Source organism: Eleginops maclovinus, chromosome 5, assembly GCF_036324505.1.
Source record: "Eleginops maclovinus isolate JMC-PN-2008 ecotype Puerto Natales chromosome 5, JC_Emac_rtc_rv5, whole genome shotgun sequence".
Classification (NCBI taxonomy): Eukaryota; Metazoa; Chordata; class Actinopteri; order Perciformes; family Eleginopidae; genus Eleginops; species Eleginops maclovinus.
Genome location: NC_086353.1, coordinates 16,766,031 through 16,771,387, shown reverse-complemented (window position 1 = coordinate 16,771,387; position 5,357 = coordinate 16,766,031). Strand labels below are relative to the sequence as shown.

General features: G+C 38.5%; 1 long non-coding RNA gene across 1 annotated transcript; it reads right to left on the bottom strand.

Moving 5' to 3' along the window:
• Positions 1-1,962: 1,962 nt before the first annotated feature.
• Positions 1,963-3,496, bottom strand: LOC134865156 (uncharacterized). The gene is made up of 2 exons (XR_010165904.1): positions 3,056-3,496; positions 1,963-2,524 (listed from the first exon to the last, which is right to left on the bottom strand). It is a non-coding gene; the product is annotated as an uncharacterized LOC134865156 (long non-coding RNA).
• Positions 3,497-5,357: the final 1,861 nt, after the last annotated feature.

The window sequence follows — 5,357 nt, the reverse complement described above, 5'->3', positions numbered from 1 at the left end:
ATACGGAAAACTTCTCCTATGAAGCATCTTGCCTGACTGTTTGTGTTTACACTTAGGAATGCTTAAATGATGGTTAAAATAAATAAATAAAATGAGTTATCTTTTATTAACTGATTTATATTCATTCTTTTCAGACATCACCCAAAGAAACTCAGCATTTGGCAAATTCATAAATAAAAGCAGGAAATGCTGAGATAAGAGCAATGCTGCCTCCATCTGCTGTAGGACAGGAAGTACAGCAGCTTTTCTATAACGGGAATCAAAATGATAGAAAGAGGACCATCTACACTTAACTGGAGGAACTCTGATGAACATGACAAATAAGATGTCCAGAGATATAATACAAATCAAGGATCCAGCTAATTGTTAACTCAAATTCTCATTTACTTTGTTCCCACTGCGTACCTCTAACCATCATTATCTAAATTCCATTTTATTAACCTGCCTGAGAGGGTTCATTCATTAGGTCATAGCACATAGGGGGTTAATCACATGAAACACAATCCTTTGAATAGTTGTACTGCCTCAAGCTTTTATTACAGGCTAGGATTTAATAACCTTGGAAATTATTTTTGTATTAAAAAAGGCACAGAAATCCACAATTGGTTTGGTCAAAATGAAGATCTTCTGCACTATAGAGAGCAGAATAAGTGACTGTTCTTTAAAGTTAGCCATATGTTTACTTTGGTCTTCTTTGTCAGAGACCCCAATCAGTTGAGCTATTATGCGGAGGGGAGGAGGAATAAAGTCTGTGACCAGTTCCCAGCTAAAAGTTCTTAAGATGAAACAAATATTTACTTCTTAGGACAGTCTCTGTTTTATTCAAACAACAAACAAAGGTCTTACGGTCGATCTTTCTCAGAGTGCATGCTCTGAACAAGAGCATTTCATTTAAATGTTAACTTGGACATTTAAGCCCCCTAAAAGAGAGAAACAGCGGCAAGTTCGCCAAGACAAAAACTGGAAACTGGGTAATACAACCTGGAACTGTCCAATGGTCACCACATCTGCATAAATCAATCAATATGTTGAATTTTTATATTTAATCTTTTCAAATGGCAAATCGTTTTTAAGAGGGGTTACTAGATGGACTATTTCTTGGCCCTGAGCCGTTCCCAGGCAACCAGCGGAGACTCCAGGGAGTTACTGGTCTAAGCCAAGAGAAAGTTCAGCACATAACCGCCCTGTAAAATGGGGTATTGTTTTACACATCCGTTTTACATGTTAATTATTGAGCTTAAGAATAACCGGCAGGATAGCCGGTTCTCCGTTCCATTCTTGTAATTAACTAAACTTACCAAATGAAACACTGAGATATTGAGAGTGGAATTCCTCTTATCATCTCACACTAAGCCACAGAGAGGATATAAACATATTCCCAATGTTGTCAAAACTCATCGCAGGGTTTTGGATCCTAGCCAACAGCAGCAGTCAGCAGCAGGCTGAAGCAGAACAGCAGAGCGAGAAAGTTCATGTTGAGAAGCTTTAGGAGCCAGATGAGAAATACAAACCTCAGTACATCTTGAGGTTTAAGCCTAAAAAAGGTCTTCCTCTAGGCACCAAAGAGGGCATATATAACCACATACCTAACTTTCCTCCTGTGTGTCAGAGATCAGAGAAGTTATGACAGGTCTGTACTTTATGTGACCTCAATTGCTATTTGCAGTCAAATGCGTGAGTCAGGCTGTGAAATATTACCCAAAATATGTTTGCATTGCTTAATATTTTTACAAAATATGAACAATACATTTGAATGATGTGGACACCAAAAAACAGGAGATTTCTTTAGAGCCAAAGGTATGCTTCATGTCTCTTTATGAAACACATGTTGGTATGGATTCAACACATTTAAATTTCACAGTTATCTTTTATTTGTATTGTTCTAAATGTGTTTCTTTCCCCATCATTTGTACTGTTTCATTCACACATCCATTCAAGGACCAAACACCAATAACAACTGCATTGTTGGATGCTTTCAAAATATTGTATTGAAGATCTTGACAGCTATATAAAAACATGTCAGGAATGTAGCTCAGCTGCTATTAAAAGGTTTCCTTAACTTAGTTCTTACTGTGTCACTTTTAACAGTCTTGATTTTCGCGTCTAACTTAAGCTTTCCATCCGACTTCATTGCCAAGTAATGCAGTGGGTTTCACCTCAATACTACTATAACAACAGAGTTAAATCATGTTTTAAGAGTGCATTGAATAATTTCACGCACATTCCTATGACTCCTGTTGTCTGGTGGCTTAGCAGGGTAAATAATAATTGAAAATCATTGTAAAACATGATGAATATTGAATAATAATAAAATGATAATAATTCAAATTAGCTCTGACAGGAGCAGTTTTCATTATCTTGCCGAGATGCCCCAGATGTTTACTCCACTTTCTTATTCTTCATGGCCACAGACTGCAAGGCGGTGAAGAAGGTATCTGGCGTCTCCTCCAGTTGAGACTTGGCACAGAAGAAAGGACGGCTGTAGTCCATGGGGTTTGTGTTGCCAATTACCCAGTTGAAGGTGCTGAAAAAAATTGTACTATGTAAGAATATTCCTTTACTGTTTGACATTTATGAAACTATAACCGTAAATCCTTACACAAGGAACAGCTGAGAATGAGCTACTACAGCACAGGGTGAATCATTGTGTCACATTGATTATTGACTGTAATTCAGGGCCAGAAATACAGTGTGATCGAAAAGGTCAGGTATGATTACATGTCATGGCCAATCATGCCCAGACTGAATTCTTTAGGATGTAAGTGATTCATTGGGGAACAGTTTGTCAGTTTTCCGAGCTAAATGTCTTTTTCAAGTATTTAAGCACACATGTTGATTGTAATTGTCATCTCTCTTTGAATCTTATTTTGTATTTTGACAAATCATGATACTGACAGGTTAATAAAACAGGAGACTTTCCAGACTTGAAGCTTCAAAAGGATATACGTTAAATTGAGTTTTGACAGTTAAAATGATCATTAAATTAGTATCATAGTTTTAGTTGGTTATTTTGTTGCTTCTATACTCAAGTGGTTGTGTACGCTCAGGTTCTCACCTGAGTGTGACCCATCCAGTTGCGGGAGTGTAGGAAGTCATGGTCAAAGGGATGCAGCCAATCTCAGTGAAGACGGATGAATATTGGCCTGATGACATTAAGCATAGGTCACATGTAAGGGTCAACAACAAACAGAGTGCTGCGCATTACACTCTTGAGGTTTTTTTACCTTCTGCACTTGCAAAACATGCTTTTCACAATGCAGATATTTCAGAGCATCATTTCAAAATGTTGGGTCACAGAGATTACAAAAGAAAAGATGTATTTAACTCATCTAGTGGTTTGCCATGTAGATATAGTTTTGGTTTTACATTCATAAATTGTGAGTTAAGCATATCTTAGATGTGTACAAGATAATCAACAATAGAGACGAGTCACACCATTTGTAACATCCTCAACCTAGACGCTTAAGGAGTCTTCCACATTTCCTTAGCCACTGGACACATACAGTGGTATGCAAAAGTTTGGGCACCCCTTAGGAAAACCACTGCATCAGTTTGTCACTTGCTGAGCTTTTGAAGCAGCAACTTCATTTTAACATATGTTATACCTTATGGTAACAGAAACATCTCAGTAGTGAAATAACTTTTATTGGTCAAACAGAAACATGTTTATGTGCATTCAAACAAAAATAGGCATGTGCATAAATTTGGGCACCCCTAAGAAATAATTCCATTAATATTTAGTATTGCCTCCTTTTGCTGCAATAACGGCCTGTAGACGCCTCCTGTAGCCACAGACAAGTCCCTTAAGCCTGGCAGGTGGTATTTTGGCCCATTCTTCCACACAAAACGTCTCCAGTTCAGTCAGGTTTCTTGGCCTCCGTGCATGGACAGCCTTCTTCAAATAAATCCATACATTTTCAATGATGTTAAGGTCTGGGGACTGGGATGGCCATTCCAGAACATTGTACCTGTGCTTCTGCATGAATTCCTTGGTGGATTTTGATCGGTGCTTAGGATCATTGTCCTGCTGAAAAATCCAACCCCGGCGTAGCTTCAACTTTGTGACTGACTCTAGAACATTCTTGTCAAGAATCTCCTGGTACTGTAAGGAATTCATGTGGCCCTCAACTTTAACAAGTTTTCCAGTACCTGTGCTAGCCACACAGCCCCATAACATGATAGATCCTCCACCAAATTTTACAGTGGGCAACAAGTTCTTTTCATTGAATGCCGTGTGTTTTTTTCGCCATGCATACCTGTTCATGTTATGACCAAATAACTCAATCTTGGTCTCATCTGACCACAGTATTTTGTTCCAAAATGCTTCTGGCTTGTCCAGATGTGCTTTTGCATACCTCATGCGACTCTTCTTGTGATTAACACTCAGGAAAGGCTTTTTGCACATCACCCTTCCAATGAGCTCTTCCTGGTGCAAAGTACGCTGGATTGTGGAACGGTGAACAACTACACCATCAGCAGCCAGATGTTGTTGTAGTTCTCTGGAGGTGGTCTGTGGCTTCTCTGTGACCATTTTCACCATCCTTCGCCTGTGCCTTTCCCCTATTTTTGTCGGCCTACCACATCTTTCCTTCACACGGACTGTTCCTGTGGCCTTCCATTTCACAACTACGTTTCTGACTGTGGAGACAGACAGTTTAAACCTGTCAGATAATTTTTTGTACCCTTCTCCTAATTTATAATGTTGGATTATCTTAGCTTTCAGGTCAGTGGAGAGTTGTTTTGAGGTCCCCATCTTGCCACTCCCTAAGAAAGAACCTAGGCTAGGCACAGCCAGCTATTACCTATGTTAAATAGCCTTTTTCATGATTGGTTCCACCTGTCTTTGTAATTGAAGGTCTAATGAGCTAATCAAAGCAATTTTGTGCAGCAACCTGTCAGCTATAAATCCGTACAGGTGTTGAAATGAATGCTATTTATAAGGGTGCCCAAACTTTTGCACATCCCATTTTTTGCATTTTATTTTATTATAATAAAACTATGTAATGCTACCCTAAGAATTTTGGTCTGGAAAACACTAAAACGTCTACATCTTTGTAGGAAAACAAATGTTGTTGCTGTGATCTTCTATTATAAAGGAAAAGCAAATTGTCATGAAATCTCAGAGGGGTGCCCAAACTTTTGCATACCACTGTATATCATTTTTTTAAATGTTGAGAAAAAAGCAAAGTGAAATTTTAATTAATGGGTAGCTATCAATATGATTACCCACCAGGAATCACTTCGGAGAAAAATGTGTAAAGCTGGTTCAGGTTAAGATGAGAGGGAAATGCTAATCAAGCAAGAGAACATGTGTAACACTGGTTTCTCCACTGACCACACAAATATGTAATGTTAGA